Raw genomic sequence first — 17,507 nt, 5'->3', positions numbered from 1 at the left:
ATTTTCTTTCTTTCTTTTCATATTGCATTTTATTTCTTGTCTTCGATTCTTCATTTCTCTTGAATATCCATGAGCACTAATATGTCAAGCAGGCCCATGAGAAATTTTTCTACACCCTTTTCTACAAGATTTTTATCTCCCATTATGCAACCTCAAATTAAAGCAGAAAGTTTCCAACTAGACCCAGAGATAATTTTCATGATACAAGGTCACAAATTTGGAGGAGAAGTATCAGAAAGTCCTTATCTGCATCTTGAAATATTTTTAGAGATTTGTGATTTGGTGAAATGTGAAGGAGTATCAGCAGATGCAGTTCGATTGATGGCATTTCCTTTCAGTATCAAGGATAAAGCAAGGACTTGGCTATATTCTCTCTGTCCTCAAAGCATCACAAGTTGGGAACAATTGGAGAAGCAATTTCTGAATCATTTTTTCCCTCTAAGTAGAACAGTGTATATGAGGAATTGCATAACAAATTTTGCTCAGGCATATGGAGAATCATTATTTGAAGCATGGGATAGATTCAAGAGTCTTCAAAGACAATGCCCTCATCATGGTTTTGAAAAATGGTTGATTTTGCACATATTCTATGGGGGAATTTCTTTCTCAGACAAGAGTTTATTAGATTCATCAGCTGGAGGTTTTTTTATGGACAAAAGTGTAGATGAAGCTTATTCATTAATTGATCAAGTGACATTGAACCTCCATGAATGGTCGAACAAAAGTTAGATGGAATTTCCCTTAGATATTCAAGAAGTGCAAGCCATAAATGTAAGAGAGCCTGTCAAACAAAATGAAATTCAACCACCTAAAAATGTTGAAATTCACAAGTCACAGAGTGAGGATTTCAAACATTTGGGGGCAAAGCTTGATAGTATTATTTCAAAATGGTTTAAAGAAGATCCCCCTCCTACACAGTCAAGATCTAATGAAAAGTATGATGATGTTGGGTTGAGAAGTGGCAAAAATCATGAAGAACTTCTAAAGAATGACATGTTTAGAATTGAGGAGAAGAATAATAAAAAGGTCACAAGAACTCAGTTCCATTTCTCTAAGAAGTTCCCAAAGGCCACAAGTACCATTCCCTCAACGATTAATCACACCAACACTAGATAAGCAAGTTGGACCTCCTCCAAAAGCTCAAAGGGAATTTGGGAAAAAGGAAGTTCAGTCTATCCCAGGACCTTCACTAAGGGTTCCTTTTCCACAAAGGTTAGTGGGGGTCAATGAAAATAAAGACTTCGGCAAATCCTGTGACACTAATATGGTTGAGTGCAGATTTTTGAATGTATATGAAGATGAGGTTTTTTCAGATGAGGATTTTATTGATAATGCAGTGGTAAATAAGTTTTCAGATCTACCTCAAAATTTTATAGGGTGTTATAGTGACATTGAATTTTCAGATGATGAAGGTGATGTGGTAGATCAACTTAAAACTACAAGTGAAGTTATTGATCCTCTTGTTATTGATTCTCCTATTGAGGACATAGATGTTGGTTTATTTTTTGATGTATGTGTTGATGATGATGATATGGAAGAATGTGTAGGGAGATGTGTTGTGGAAGCAACATCTCAAGGATCACCACCTTTGTCAACACAACCCTTAGAGGTTTTAAGAATTGATCATGTTGTGGAACAATGTGTAGGGACTTATGCAGAGCTAGCAGAGTCTCAAGAATCACCATCTTTGATATCGCCAACACTTGAGCCAGAGCCAGAACCATCATTTGATTCAGAGGAGATCACATCCACATGTTTAGAAATATCAGGTATTTCTCAGCAAAGTAAGGTTAGTATTTCTTGTGATCTTTTGGAAAACTTTATGGAGGTACCTATAATTGACTTTGTTGGATGTGATTCAGTTTTTATTACGTATTCATCTTATCTTGATATGGTTCTATCTCTATACTATATAACATTCTTGTGGGAGATTTGTTTTTCTTTTGGATGTGCAGATTTCACATGAGCCAATAATTGGAAGCTCAATTTGAACCGTCTTCGACCACTTGAAAAAATTTCCAAGAAGACGAAGATGGAGAGAGTTATACTTTACTTTGTAGCTCCTTTAATGAAAGCTCTCTTCATAATAAGAGCCCTTGGTAGGAGGGTTCTAAAATATCTTACCCCTCCAAGAGCGAGATTTCGATGAATCTAATGAGGTGGTCGAGCTAATGACCTTAAACAAGCGCTTCTTGGGAGGCAACCCAAGTTCATTTTCCTTATTTTCTTTTATGTCTTTAGTTCTTTCTTTATAATAAACATGTATCCTCTACTTAATCTTTCTTGTCTATCTTATTTTTATAGAATTCAAAGTTGTGGAGGAATGTGAGCATTGGATAGAGGAGTATTTTTAAAACATGAATGTCAACCATTTGGAGCTCATCACTTGGTAACTTCTCTAAATTTCATAAATCTTCTCCACATTATTTTTAGTTTTCATTGGGACAATGAAAAGTTTAAGTCTGGGAGATGCATTAGATGCATTTGATTTAGTTTAGTTTTTGCATAATAAATTTTTTTTTTTGCTAGTTACATCATTCATCATATCATGATTGTTTGTTTCTTAATGCAAAATACTAGCACGTTTATTATCTAGATTCATGATATTGTAAATGATGCTAGTAATAAGCTTTATGTACTTCTTTTCTCTATTTTGGGTAGCATGAAACAAGCTAAAAATCATATGGAGATGAGTTTTAGTCTTGGCTTGACCTTAAGAATCTTACTTTCACTACACCTTGACTTGATGCTTGAATGGTTGATATCATTGAAATAATCATGATTCATCTTGTTTGCTTAGTACTTGGTTTCCATGGTAATTTTTCAAACTTCATTTTGGTTACTAGATGAGGCTCAACTCATGCAAGCTCATTTGGAAAAATCAAAATATCCCAACATTTGTGCTAAAAGTACACTTGTGAAATAAGATTTGCCCAATGCAAATACTTATGAAAAAAAATTGAAAAAGAAAAGCAATGAAAAAAAATAAAAAATAAGGGATATAAAAAACAGTTATCGTGAGTGGAATCTAGCAAGTCATCCCTTTGAGACCGAGTTAGGTTACTGGGGAAATGACTGCTTAGCTTCTCTTGAGATTGAGCACACCTTTGAGACCTTGGGTTGGTTGAGAAATATGAACCAAGTGAGTGGCAAGTAAGTGCCTATCACTGGTTACTTGTCTCTCACCGGAAACATTAGGAATTCAAATTTGATGACGACTTGAATAGGACATAGATTGAAACTTGAAGGGTTTTTGAGTTACTTTTACACTGTGCACAGGATACTTAAGCTTGAGTCATACTTGATTTGTTTCCATGATTATGCTTGTTATTGGAACTCTTTGATAGAGTTAGGAAAGTACATTAGGGTTTATGAATGCATTGTAGAACATATGAATTTAGATTGTAGCATTTTACTTGAGGACAAGCAAAGGATTAAGTCTGGGGGTGTGATGTGCGTAAGTTTTATATACTTTTATGCATGTTTTGACGTACATTTACATACTTTGAGCTTGCTTGATCTATGCATTTTTATACTTCCAGCTTTTCTTTTAGCATATTTACTCTTTTTGTTCGGAGATCTGCTTTTTGTGCATTTTTTGTACACAAGAGTCGAATTTGGTGAAGATTCTACATTCTTGGACAAACTTATGAGCTAAGCATTGGAGAAAGCACTTGGCCGTGTGCCACACACGACCCTGCCTGGGTGGAGTGCTCTGGTCGTGTGGTCAACCAGGAGACACAGACAAGGAACTTGGCCTGGCCGTGTGAACTTCACATGGTCGTGCCAAGTTTTGAAGCAAATCAGAGTTCAATCCTTATATAGTCGTGTGGATCTACATGGTCGTGTAAGGTTTCCAGAGACCAAGAAGGCCCTGGCTGTGTGCATCACGCGGTCGTGCAGGGTTCCCAGCGCTTAAAAGTGTTCTGGCCGTGTGCACCACACGGCCGTGCCAGGTTTCCAGAAGTTGGGGCAGTCCAGGCCGTGTGGATCTACACGGCCGTGCTTGGAGGTCTTGATGGGAGTTGTCCACGGTCGTGTACACCACACGGTCGTGTATGGATGGCAGAGAAGGGAAAGGCTTTGGCCGTGTGAACCTCACACGGCCATGCCTCGGGGCCATGTGGCGCCTGAAAGCCCCCTCTATTTAAAGCCTCTTTGAAGATTTGAAAGGAGATTTTCTCCCCTTTGGGAGAAAGCAAGATTTGGTAGATTTCTCCCATTCTTGGGAGGATTTTTGGGCGATCTAAAGGGAGATCTTGGCGAATTCGACTCCGGAAGCGAGGATTGGATCCAAAGATGGAGCTATATTGTAGATAAGTTTTCTTTCTCTCCTATTCTTGGATTGGGATTGAAGAAATGCTTGTAATCTTCTTATCTTTGGTTGTCTTTCTTCGTTTTATGGAGTAGATCTTTTTGTTCTAGGATGTAGGGAGTATTTGTGAGATAAATTGATGTAAACTCTTTTGGATTTGTTATTTCTTTGTTTCTATGATGTTGCCTAGTTTGTATCGATTGGATCTTGAATGATTAATTGTGATTAGGGCTTAATTCTCATTCTTGATTGATTGTTTGGATATCTTATAGACTTTGTAGAGATTAACTCTCACTCGATTTTCCGAGGGATCCACGTGACAGGTGCAAGCCCGTGTAAGGACGTTTGAGAGATAACCTAGAAGGGGAAATGAGAATATTCAAGAGGGTAGGATAGATTTTATGATTCAATCCTTGTATTTTTATGGGTTAAGAAGCTATGAACTTCTATGTTGATATCCGAGGGAAGCATAGTAATAGGTGCAATCCTGTGTAAGAACAACGTAGGTTTATATCTAATTGATCACATTTAGGTACATTTTTCAGTCCTAAGCCAACTATCTATTGCAAGAGAGAACCGGTAACTTTCTACAAATATTAGACAATTGAGAAATAAGAATTGGTAAACCATATACATTCAAGAGATCTTACAAAGAAATCAAAACTCCTAGAACCTCCCTTTATCATAACTCAAACCCCAAACTCTTGTTTGTTAATCTTTCATTATAGATTTGTTTTTCATCCTTAGTATTTGAAACGAATTGATTAGTTGTTTAGCTAATTCGCTTTGAGATATTTCTAATACTTATTCCAGTCCCTGTGGATACGATAATCTTTTATATTACTTGTGACTTTTTCGTACACTTGCGGAACGTAACAATTAGAAGTGTGAGATAAAGAAAGAAAAAAACTTAAGAATTAAATAAAACACTTTTAAAGCAAAAGAAAAAGTTTTTTAAGTTGCTCGAAAAACGGTTAAGTAATTTCAGATCTACCAGGCTCTGATACCAATTGATAGATCGATAAAGTGCGATAGAGGGGGGTGAATATCGCGCTCTTTTAAAAAATTTTCTTTTTGTATTTCAAAACAATTCGAGTAACCAGCGGAAAATATAAAAAGACAAGTTTGTTTACTTCGTTCGGAGCCTAGCTCGACTCCTACGCGAAGGCTCGCAGTCCTTGACTGCACCGATGAGCAATCCACTAAGATTCTTCTTCCCGAAAACCTCGGAAAGAAGTAATACGTACAAAATACAATAATATAAGATAGTAACAAGCCTACTATCTTATATGAGTTTAAGTGCAATACAAAAGTAAAGTATACCGACAATATGTGAAAGTTGAAGCTCGGTCGGCACTTGCTTACGTGTAGAAGAGTTGTAGAGTAGTAGCACGAACAATAGCAGCTAGCACAGAGATTGACTTCGAACCTGAACAGAATTATACAACCCTGGACCTCGAGCTCTCTTTTATAAGAATCGTCAACGTTCGGTCGACCGATCCCTGGGTTCGGTCGACTGAACCCGCTCCATTCCTTTTGTGCTGAGATTCATTGAGATCTGATCTTCGAGCATTAACTGATCTTTAATGGTTTGGTCGACCGATAACCTTGTTCGGTCGATCGAACGGTGAATTTCCCTTCTCGCCAAGATTCACACTTAATGCTCCATTAATGCTTTTATTGGTTCGGTCGACCGAACCTCATTTTTGGTCGACTGATAAAATGCCTTGATCAGTCAACTGAACCTCCTGTTCAGTCAACTAAACCCTTGTTAAATTGAAGGTTTCTGAGTGCTGGTCGCGTGGCTACTGACAGAGCCTGATTCTGAGTTCAGAGTCAAAAGTTATAACCATTTGAAGTCCAAGGAGTCATATGATTCTGCAACACAAAGTTAGTTCGATATAACAATAATATTCCTGCAAAACAAAGTTAGCACAGTTATAATACATGAATAGTAATATGCATGAGTATAACAGTTAGGACTGTCTTGATCTCAACTTGGAAACCTTCCCGGTTTCTTTAGTTGGATCAGCGACTTTAGGTTGTTCCCTTCAGGAACCCAACTTCACTGTCGCTCCTCCAGTTATTTACCTCAACCTACCTGCTAAACGTTAGGTCCTCCAGACCTGTTTGGACTTTACTATCTGGCCATAACTAGGGCTTTCCTGATTGAGTAAATAGCCTGCACACTTAGCCCAATAATCAGATCATAACAAGACTTTACTTGAACCTTTGACAACATCAAAACTCAGGTTTGATTCTGGTGCACCTTGCACCAACAGAAATATGATACATCAAGTCCATACAACAATCATCACATGATTGACTCTAGGGCTCTAACTAATAATCTCACACTAACACTAGTGCCAATCAGTGTAGGCTCTAAGGCCCAATGACCTAGTGTGACCATCATGCTTTCTCTGTGCCAAAGCCTTGGTCAAGGGATCAGCGATGTTAGCCTCTGTGGGTACTCTGCAAATCTTCACATCTCCTCTATCGATAATCTGTCGAATGAGATGGAAGCACCGTAGTATGTGTTTGGTCCGCTGGTGTGAGCGAGGTTCCTTAACCTGCGCAATTGCTCCATTGTTGTCACAATAGAGCTCTATAGGATCTGCTATGCTAAGAACCGCCCCAAGCTCAGTAATGAACTTGCGAAACCAAACTGCCTCCTTTGCTGCTTCTGATGCAGCAATATACTCGGCTTCTATTGTAGAATCAGCAACTGTGTCCTGCTTCGAACTCTTCCAGCTCACAGGACCACCATTCAAGAAAAACACGAACCTAGACTGCGATCTATAGTCATCCTGGTCAGTTTGGAAGCTGGCATCACTGTAACTCTTTACAGCTAGCTCATCATCGCCTCCATATATCAAAAAATATTCTTTAGTCATTCTCAAGTACTTAACAATATTCTTGACCGCTATCCAGTGACACTCACCTGGATCTGACTGGTATCTGCTCGTCATGCTCAAAGCATACGAACATCAGGATGAGTACATAGCATGGCGTACATAATAGATCCTATGGCTGAAGCATAAGGGATCTTATCCATGTGGTCTCTCTCCTCTCTAGAAGAAGGAGTTTGAGTCTTCGAAAGACTCACACCATATGACATCGACAGAAAACCATTCTTGGAATTCTGCATGGCAAACCGTAGTAATACCTTGTCAATGTATGTACTCTGACTTAAGGCAAGCAATCTCTTAGATCTATCTCTATAGATCTGTATGCCTAGAATACAGGCTGCTTCACCTAAATCCTTCATTGAGAAATAATTCCCCAGTCAAGTCTTTATAGACTGTAGCAAAGGGATGTTGTTCCCAATGAGTAGTATGTCATCCACATACAATACAAGGAAGACAACTGTGTTCTCAATAACCTTCTTGTAGACACAGGGTTCATCTTCATTCTTGATGAAACCAAACTGTTTGATTGCATCATCGAATCAAAGGTTCCAGCTCCGAGAAGCTTGCTTTATTCCATAAATAGACTTATGCAGCTTGCATACTTGCCAGTATGCTGTGGATCTACAAAACCCTCAGGTTGTGTCATGTACACATCCTCGAGCAAGTTTCCATTCAGAAATGCGGTTTTGACATCTATCTGCCAGATCTCATAATCATGGTATGCTGCAATAGCAAGCATGATCCGAATAGACTTAAACATTGCTATTGGAGAAAAGGTTTCATCATAGTCAATACCATTAATTTGTTTGAAACCTTTAGCTACTAGACGACCCTTATATATAAGTCCATCCATGTCAGTCTTTCTCTTAAATACCCACTTACACCCAATGGGTATGACCCCTTCAGGTGGATCAACCAAAGTTCATACTTGGTTAGTGTACATGGATTCCATCTCAGATCTCATGGCCTCTAGCTATATTTCTCAGAATCTGGTCTCATCACAGCTTCCTGATAGGAGGTAAGCTCATTCTCAATGAGCATAACATCATCATGGTCAGACAAGAGAAATGAGTATCTCTCAAGCTGACGATGTACCCTATCAGACCTGCGAAGAGGTATGTCTACTTGAACTGGTTGTTGTTCCTTAACTCCTTGTGGAACAATCTCATCATCCACAACACTTTGTGGTTCCAGTTCAACTTTCATCAAGGCTTCAATGCTATGGTCCATATCTTGAATTTCTTCAAAATTGAACTTACTCCCACTAGTTTTTCTAGAAACAAAGTCCCTTTCTAGAAATATCTCAGTCTTAGCCACAACTACTTTGTGTTGAGTGGGAATGTAGAAGTAATATCCCTTCGTTTCCTTGGAATATCCTATAAAATAGCACTTATCGGATTTGGGTCCCAGTTTATCCTAGACTTGACGTCGAACGTAAGCCTCACAACCCCAAATCCTCATAAAAGACACTTGGGCATCTCTCCCAGTCCATATCCTATATGGTGTCTTTATCACAGCTTTGGATGGAACACGGTTAAGTATGAAGGTTGCTGTGTCTAGAGCATAGCCCCAAAGAGATATAGGAAGATCTGTGTGACTCATCATAGATCGCACCATATCTAATAGGGTACGATTCCTCCTTTCAGATACACCATTCCACTGTGGTGTTCCAGGAGGAGTAAATTAGGATAAAATCTCACACTCAGCTAGATAGTCACGAAACTCATGGCTAAGGTATTCTCCACCTCGATCTGATTGAAGTATCTTAATACTCTTGTCAAGCTGGTTTTGTACTTCATTCTTGAATGCTTTGAACTTTTCAAAGGATTCTGACTTATGTGTCAACAAATACACATAACCATATCTACTAATGTCATCAGTAAATGTAATGAAGTACATATAACCACCTCTGGCAACGACATTGAAAAGGCCACATACATCACTATGTACAAGTTCTAACAAGTCAGTCGCTCTTTCGTTGTGTCCACTAAAGGGAGTCTTGGTCATCTTGCCCAGTAGGCATGACTCGCATGTCTCATATGATTCAAAATCAAATGAGCCCAGCAAACCATCTTTATGAAGCTGGGATAAGCGTTTGTCATTTATATGACCTAAGCGACAATGCCAGAGATAGGTTTGGTTCATTTCATTTGATTTAAACCTTTTGGTATTTATGTTATAGATGGGATTATCTAAGTCTAGAATATAGAGTCCGTTCATCAGAGGTGCACTACAATAGAACATATTGTTTAAATAGACGGAACAACATTTATTCTTTATGATAAACGGAAAGCCTTTCTTGTCCAAACAAGAAACTGAAATTATGTTCTTAGTAAGAGCAGGCACATAACAACATTCATCTAATTCTAGTACAAGCCCAGAGGGCAGAGATAGAAAGTAAGTCCCTACAGCAACAGCAGCAACCCGTGCTCCATTGCCTACTCGTAGGTCCACCTCGCCCTTCGTCAATGCCCTGCCATTTCTCAATGCTTGCATATTAGTACAAATGTGAGAAGCACATCCGGTATCTAATACCCATGATGCAGAAATAGATAGATTGACTTCTATAACATATATACCTAAAGTAGAAGTCTCACTTCTCTTCTTCTTAAGATCTTTCAGGTAAACTTTGCAGTTCCTCTTCCAGTACCCGGTCTGACCACAGTGGAAGCAGGTAGCATTCTTGGCAACCCCTCCTTTCGGTTTCATTATCTTGCCTTTGGCCTTAGCTTGGGACTTTCCCTTACCTTTAGGCTTGCCCTTGCCTTTATGCTTTTGTACCATCAAAATGGAGTTGGGCTTAACCTTCTTAAGGTTGAGCTCAGCAGTTCTCAACATGCTAAGCAGCTCGGGTAGTGGCTTATCAATCTTATTCATGTTGTAGTTCATGACAAATTGATTGTAGCTCTCTGGCAAGGATTGCAAGATTAAGTCGGTGGCCAGCTCTTGGCCAAGTGGGAATCCCAACCTCTGTAGGTTTTCTATGTACCCAATTATCTTGAGCATATAGGGTCCTACGGGAGTCCCATCTTGCATCTTGCACTGAAACAGTGCTTGGAGATCTCGAATCTCTCGTGCCTCGCTTGTCCTTGATATAGTTGACAAAGATGTTCAACCATATCATAAACGCCCATCAACTCGTGTTGCTTCTGAAGCTCAGAGTTCATGGTTGCAAGCATGAGGCATGACACATCTAATGCATCGTCTTGGTGCTTTTTATAAGCATCTCGGTCAGCTCGCGTGGCAGTGGCAGGAGGTGCCTTGGGAATGGGTTGCTCCAGAACGTACAATTTTCATTCTTATGTGAGAATGATTCTCAGATTCCTGTACCAGTCCAAGAAATTAGCTCCATTGAGCTTGTCCTTATCAAGGACAGAATGCAGAGAGAATGTGTTCGTGTTTGTCGACATGGCAATCTACAACAGAAATAATGCAGAAAATAAATATCATATTCCAACTAGCATTTAATTAGACCTTTAATTAAATGATGCTCCCACTGAATTATAGAACTTTTGTAGAATCAAGTCATGAATGTGGTCAAACCACACTTACAAGATTCTTCCAACTAGCTATAATTCTTGTGGGACAAGATCCACACCATACTATGCCTTGAGTTAGCTTTGGCTAAATCGCCCAAGACTTAGTATGATCGGTAGATAATGAATTTATCAATTACATCTCTATGCAACTCTTGTTTATAGGATCAAAAATCTCATTTACATTAAACTTGAGTTAGCTTTGGCTAAATCGCCTAAGATTTAGTATAAATGTGATTTTTATCCTATCGTCCAACCTTTGGAAATGCATATAGTTATACCCGATCAAATTGAGTTAACTAGTTGTACTCAATCTAATTGAGTTTGTACTCACCCAAGCCTTGATAGGCGGGACCAAGATTGTCCCTCCGCACCCTACCAAGATAATATGTGTTGCTCTGCTTTGGCAGATTCAACAACAACAAATGATCGAGGTAGTGATGGGTATCAAGACTTGGTAGGCATTTCGAGTTGACTTGATTAAGATCTAATCTAATCGTGGATTCGCATCTTATACGCATCATGGCACTAATTATCCTACACTAGCATGCATCACATACACACAAGCAATGAATAATTAAATTTTGATTAGGTCATGGCCCTACTACGATCTTCTCAAGCCAATGAGAAGATCGGACGGTCAACCTAGGGTCAACAGCTTCTTCAAGCTCCTCCTTTTGACCATCATGTGTTGCTCGCACACTCCTCATCGTTCCTTCTCGAGTGGACCTTCCACTGCTCCAATTTTTATACATTACAAATATGAAACTCGAGTTACATTCGAGTCTAAAACTATTTTATATCAGGAATATAAAAATGAGGGAGGTACGACACACAGGTCGCATAATATATACAACACGCACATCACACAAAATGGCGCACAAGCCATATTATGAATTACAACACATTTAGTCCAATCAAATTGGGTTTTTGGGCCATGACCATCACAAAATCATACATAATTCTAAATTATGTATTTTATATAAATTTTTGTAATTTTACTACTCTTTTTACAATTTTATGAGTTACAATTTCTCGGCGGTCCCGTTTAGCGATTTTCGGGTGCGATCGCGGGAAAATGCCCCTTGCGGGGTTAGGGGTAGCGCCCCTTCTCATGAAATGAGTCTCACGAGTGTCCTACTACGATCTTACAGTGCCTTAAGCCGTTATCCCAAAATAATTTGGGTGAGACCTTGCCGTTTCGGAAGGTTTTTCTTGGTATACGAAGCCTACAAGTGTCCAAGCACTTGTTACTTCGCATCTCCAAGAAAAATACTCATAAAATCTATAAAAATAGTAAATTTATAGAAACTTATAGATCTGTAATTTTTTATAAAAAATACAAATACAAACGAAACATGTACACGCTTCGCACGTGGCTCTAATACCACTGTTGGGACTTTCGGGCCGTAAAAATCGCTTTTTGCATTGCAGAACCCCCGAAGTCTTGCCACGGATCCATGAGAAGATATATATAAAAATTTACATGTACATGTTTCCTATCCTAGATCTACACTAGATCTACAAGAAAGTGAGTATACCTTTGAAGCGAAGCCCTTCGCAAATCCCGCTCGTCCAAGGTTCTTCGGATCTCAAGTGTGTTTAAGTGTACACACCTCTAGAAGTATCCACACGAACAAGAGATGGAGAGGAAACCTTAGAGTGTGCTAGCAACCCAAGGAGTCTCGACAAGGATGAGAGGGAGAGAAGAGAAGAAGAGAGGAAGGAAGAAGATGGATTGAATGAGCACACAATGCTATTCAAGCACCATAATGTGGCCGACCACATTTATAGGGTTTTAAACCTCCATGGGATACCAAGAGTCATGGCTCTTGGTCTCCCTCATGAGGTGACACTTGGTCAAGTCAATCTTAACCAAGTAAAGAAGCCTTGATGATGTGGCACATCATCATTGGCCGGCCTTATCCCAACTCACAAATGAGGTGTCTTTGGTTAAGTCAAGGTCAAGTTAAACTTGACCCTTCATCTTCCCTCTCAAGTCAAGTCAAACTTGACTTAAATTCTCCCATGGTTGATCAAATCCAACCTTTGATTCAAGTCAATTTAATTTAGTGAATCTCTATCCATTAAATTAAATTGATTCAATGAGTCACAATCTAAATTAGACTCATTCAATACATGAATCAAATTGAGTTCAACTCAATTAGTCTAATTTGGATTACTCTTAATCCAATTTGGTTCATCATATGAACCTAATCCTCTTGGTTCATCATATGAATTCATTCTCCATCTAATTGCCCTTTGTGTGTGACCCTATAGGTTCTTGTAATGTTGGCAATGCTCCTAAACTCATTTAGAAGCATAAGTAATGAGCGGTATCTAGCAACACATCATTACTACCCAAGTTACAAGAATGTTGAGATCCAACATCACCTTGTGACTACTAATTGTGACCCTCACAATATATGATAATGTCCTTCTATCCTTGACATCTAGATTGATTAAATTGAGGCATAGACTGTGTCATCCTCTAATCAATATATATCTTAAACTACAAGTACACTCACTCTAAACAAATGAGCTCAATATCTCATATTGACTTATTTGGGCATGGCCATGCACTTAGTGGTCTCACTCTATCAAGAATGATGATGTCACTCCCGTCATATAGGAGGGATAGATCCCATCTACATCACTCACATCCCTCCGCATAATTTGTTACATACCCAGTAATCACCTTTATAGTCCACCCAGTTACGAGTGGCGTTTGACGAAGCCAAAGTATGTAACTCATTATGTAAGGAACCATGGTGACTTCAAGTCCAAGGACTGATAGTCGTACTAATAGTCACATGAGAAAGTATATGACACTCATATAACGATCCATGATATTTTCTCATGGCGGGTCATTCAGTATACATTCTCCAATGCATACCCATGTGTCAACTTGATATCTCTATATCCATGACTTGTGAGATCAAGTCATCGAGTTGACCTACATGTTAGTCTCGTCGCATTAACATTGTCCCTGAATGTTAATACTTGACTAGCAATGATTAAGAGTAGTATTCTCTATATCATCTCACTATCGATTCAACCAATCGATTGATATAGATAAGAACCTTCTACTCAAGGACGATATTATGCTTAGTTATTTGGCATCAATACAAGTAAGTATAATAATCATAAAGAAATACCTTTATAAACATATAGGAATATGATACATCAAGTCCATACAACAATCATCACATGATTGGCTCTAGGGCTCTAACTAATAGACGCCCAGAGGCGGCAGCCGATGGCGGCACTCAGTGGCTGGCGGCGACGACGAAAGCGATGTCGGTGACTGATTAATGCCAAAAATGGACTAGGCGTATATTTGATATTTAAATTTTAGTTAAATTATGATCTTGTAATGTAATCGAATTACATGGTGTTGGCCTTGTAATCCAGATTACAAAACATTGTTATCTTTTGTAATCCAGATTACATTACAACTTTAAAACTATACCAAACAAAGTAATCAATATTGTAATGTAATCTTGATTACATTACAAGTCAGATTACATCCTACCAAATGTACCCCAAATGCATATTACCTAATTTCACATCTATCCACATTGATCATGACCTTGGCACAACAAATCAACGCTTCAAGTTTAAAACTAACCCGTTAATCATGAGATTGCATCTCCATGGTTTGAACATATTTAATTTCAAGTTGAGCTTGACTTTGGCCAACAACTCAAATAAGAACTTAAACTCTAGCTCTTACCATATTAACGGAAGGTGTAAGTTTTAATATTGTGTAAGAGATTTGGTCTCATTTATATTATGCAAATATTCTATCTACATGACATTACACGCATGACATAAATGATTACATGACACATCGCACATACAGTAAGATCTAATCACATCGCACACATGGTAAAATCTAATCATATTATAATTAATTCAACTATATGACATACAATATAGAATGAACATTATATAAATTTAAATATGTTATAACTCTATTTTAGAAATAAAAATATGTTATAAATCTGATTTTAATAAATCAAATTTATCTAATCAAATTAGGAAACTAATTTTCAAATTTAATTAACATATTTTATATTTTTATCAACAAGAATCTTTAATTATTTTGGAAATAATTTTTAAATTAATTTCCTAATAATTTAGGAAATAAATAATTAATATTTTTAATTTATTACAAAATAATTTAAATTTAGATTTTTTTATGATTTTCTAAATTTGAAATTTCCTAATAATTTAAAAAACTTTCCAATAATGGAATATTTTAATAAATATAAAAATTTCAGAAAATACAATTTGTATAATTTAATTCAGAATATCTCAAATCTGGATTTTTTAAAAATTTTCATAATCTTTCTAAATTTGATATTACTTAACAAATTAGGAAATTTTCTAAAAATAAAATATTTCTTAAAATTCTAGAAAATTCCAGAAATGATAATTTTTAAATTAATAGAATATTTCTAAATTTAATTTTCTAAAATTATTTCAGAAACTTTTTAAAAGTGGAATTTCTTAATAATTTAGGAAACTTCCAAAAATAGAAAATTCTTAATAATTCTAAAAAATGCCAAAATTAATTGCAACACTAATTACGAATCATAAAATAATTTTATGATCATGTTGAAGTACGATTGGACATTGATACTACTGTTGGGATATGTCTGATGTGGTGTGTGTTAAAAATATGTTTCGTAAATATATGTAGCGAAAGACTTAACAATAATAAACTAATTTATTATATCACACACACCACACACATGAAAGATACAATCGCGCAAAAAAGATCATAAAGCAAATAGAAATCAAATAACAATTATTCTAGGTATAACTTACAGATGATCTGTAATGAGAAGGGCAGCAACCTTTTGCTACGTTATCGAAGTTCGCCTCTATTCGTATCCATGTCGAGCTCTTCAAGACAACTCCAAGAGAACAAGTTTCGTCTTTGGAAGGTACTAGCTGCGAGCGAAGGAGAAAGATCAAGAAGAGGAAGATATTCTTCCTTTAGGTGACTCACGACAATAAGAGGAGACCCTCTTGTTATGGTCGGTGGCAAGAGAGAGGGGGAGGGAGAGAGAGGTATTGGATTTAGGTTTCCAAAATCTAATCAAGCCAATAATGAATCGTGTATTAATTCTCTCTTAACCATATCAATATGCAATCCTCTTTAATGAGTTGGATTACAAAGCTCAAATCTAATCCATTATACCCTAACCAAAAATTAGCTCATTAACCCCTTGGTCTGGTTCACAACTAAATTAAGTTGGTTTATGGCTAAACCAAATTGGGTTGAACTCTTTCATAAGAGATGTGGTCTATCCGCGCTTTCATTCTGACAAATATTTTCATATTTATCTTATGTATAGTCCAAGCACATATTTATCTCTTGATATGAGAACCCTATTTTCTAACTTGTTTATGTCTTTTAGAGACTCGTAGTACGTGTAATTCAATAGGTTCCCAATTTATCTTGGTTGTCTATAATTAATTACTTAATTATGGAATGATTATGAGTGGCACCTAGTAGTATATCATGATCCCCAATTAACTAAAAAATCATAGTTGATCTCAGAATTAATTCTGAATCCTTTAGCAGCTATAGTGAGTCATGCCTTGTTCCTTTCACTCGTCTTATACCCACTTGGTTTAAGACATGGTCTATGTGTCTGCCCTCACTAGGCTAACTACGTTATACCTAGCCCAAGTAATACTTCCTCATTCTGCGGATTCAAATTACTCATACATGTGTACAAGAGTCTTAGACGATTAACATGTGATGCTTTTGTCGAAGACTAAGTAATAATCCTAACAAGTGGTCATAGGGTACACGTCTCCTTGCAAGGAGTGGTGAATCATCTATGGGTTATCCAAACACTTTCGGACACTTTGACTTGTCGCCAATATTTCGGTCCATACCTCCAAGAGATGTTTATTTAAGATGTCAAAGTATAAGTTTCCATGATCAAGATGACTTATATATCTCAAGTCGAAGGAAAATTACACTCGAGCTATAGTAAGAACTTTACAGACATATCCATATATGTAGAGAACCATATGAAGTCTTATAGTAAGTCACTTCAATAAACTAGTTATCATAACTAACATCCACATTTAATTCTCGATATCCCAATATCTTCAGCTAGTGAGAAACAATAACTTGGTCGGACTAAGAAGTATAACACATGTTAGTCTTATAGAATGAATGATGTCTGAATGCATTAATTCGACAACTAGGAAAATTCTAATAAGTTTATAATTGCACATATAGAGATAATAACAAGTTGTAATCCAATCACAAATTCTCTCATGTTATAAATTGTATTGTGGATATTCAGTAAATGAGTTTAGGACTATTCAAATATATTATATGTACTCAAATAGTAAATCTATATTTATTAAATAAATAATAAAATGAGTTTAAAACATCTCTTAAAATCTAACACTAATAACTTACCCGTGATGGAAACTGTCAAAATTAGGCTTCTATGCCATTGATTTCTCTCGTGTTATGTTCGATGTGCCATCTATACATTAACATTTTATGGTGCTTTATGATTATTAAATTTTATATTTTTTTACTTTATTAATTATATTATATTTTTACTGAACCAACATCCTAACTTTTGCTCCTACATCAACTACTCACTAATTAAGCTAGGTTGGCCAACCATTATTGTTCATGTAGTCGACCACTTCTATATAACTTTTACTTTTGGTCGACCATCTGTCATCATCTAGTGGACC

General features: G+C 37.1%; 1 non-coding gene across 1 annotated transcript; it reads right to left on the bottom strand.

Moving 5' to 3' along the window:
• Positions 1-454: 454 nt before the first annotated feature.
• On the bottom strand, positions 455-560 carry LOC122033067. The gene has a single exon (XR_006126331.1). It is a non-coding gene; the product is annotated as a small nucleolar RNA R71 (small nucleolar RNA).
• Positions 561-17,507: the final 16,947 nt, after the last annotated feature.

Source organism: Zingiber officinale, chromosome 11A, assembly GCF_018446385.1.
Source record: "Zingiber officinale cultivar Zhangliang chromosome 11A, Zo_v1.1, whole genome shotgun sequence".
NCBI classification, from domain to species: domain Eukaryota; kingdom Viridiplantae; phylum Streptophyta; class Magnoliopsida; order Zingiberales; family Zingiberaceae; genus Zingiber; species Zingiber officinale.
The sequence above is the reverse complement of the archived record's forward strand: the minus strand, read 5'-3'. Positions and strand labels throughout refer to the sequence as shown.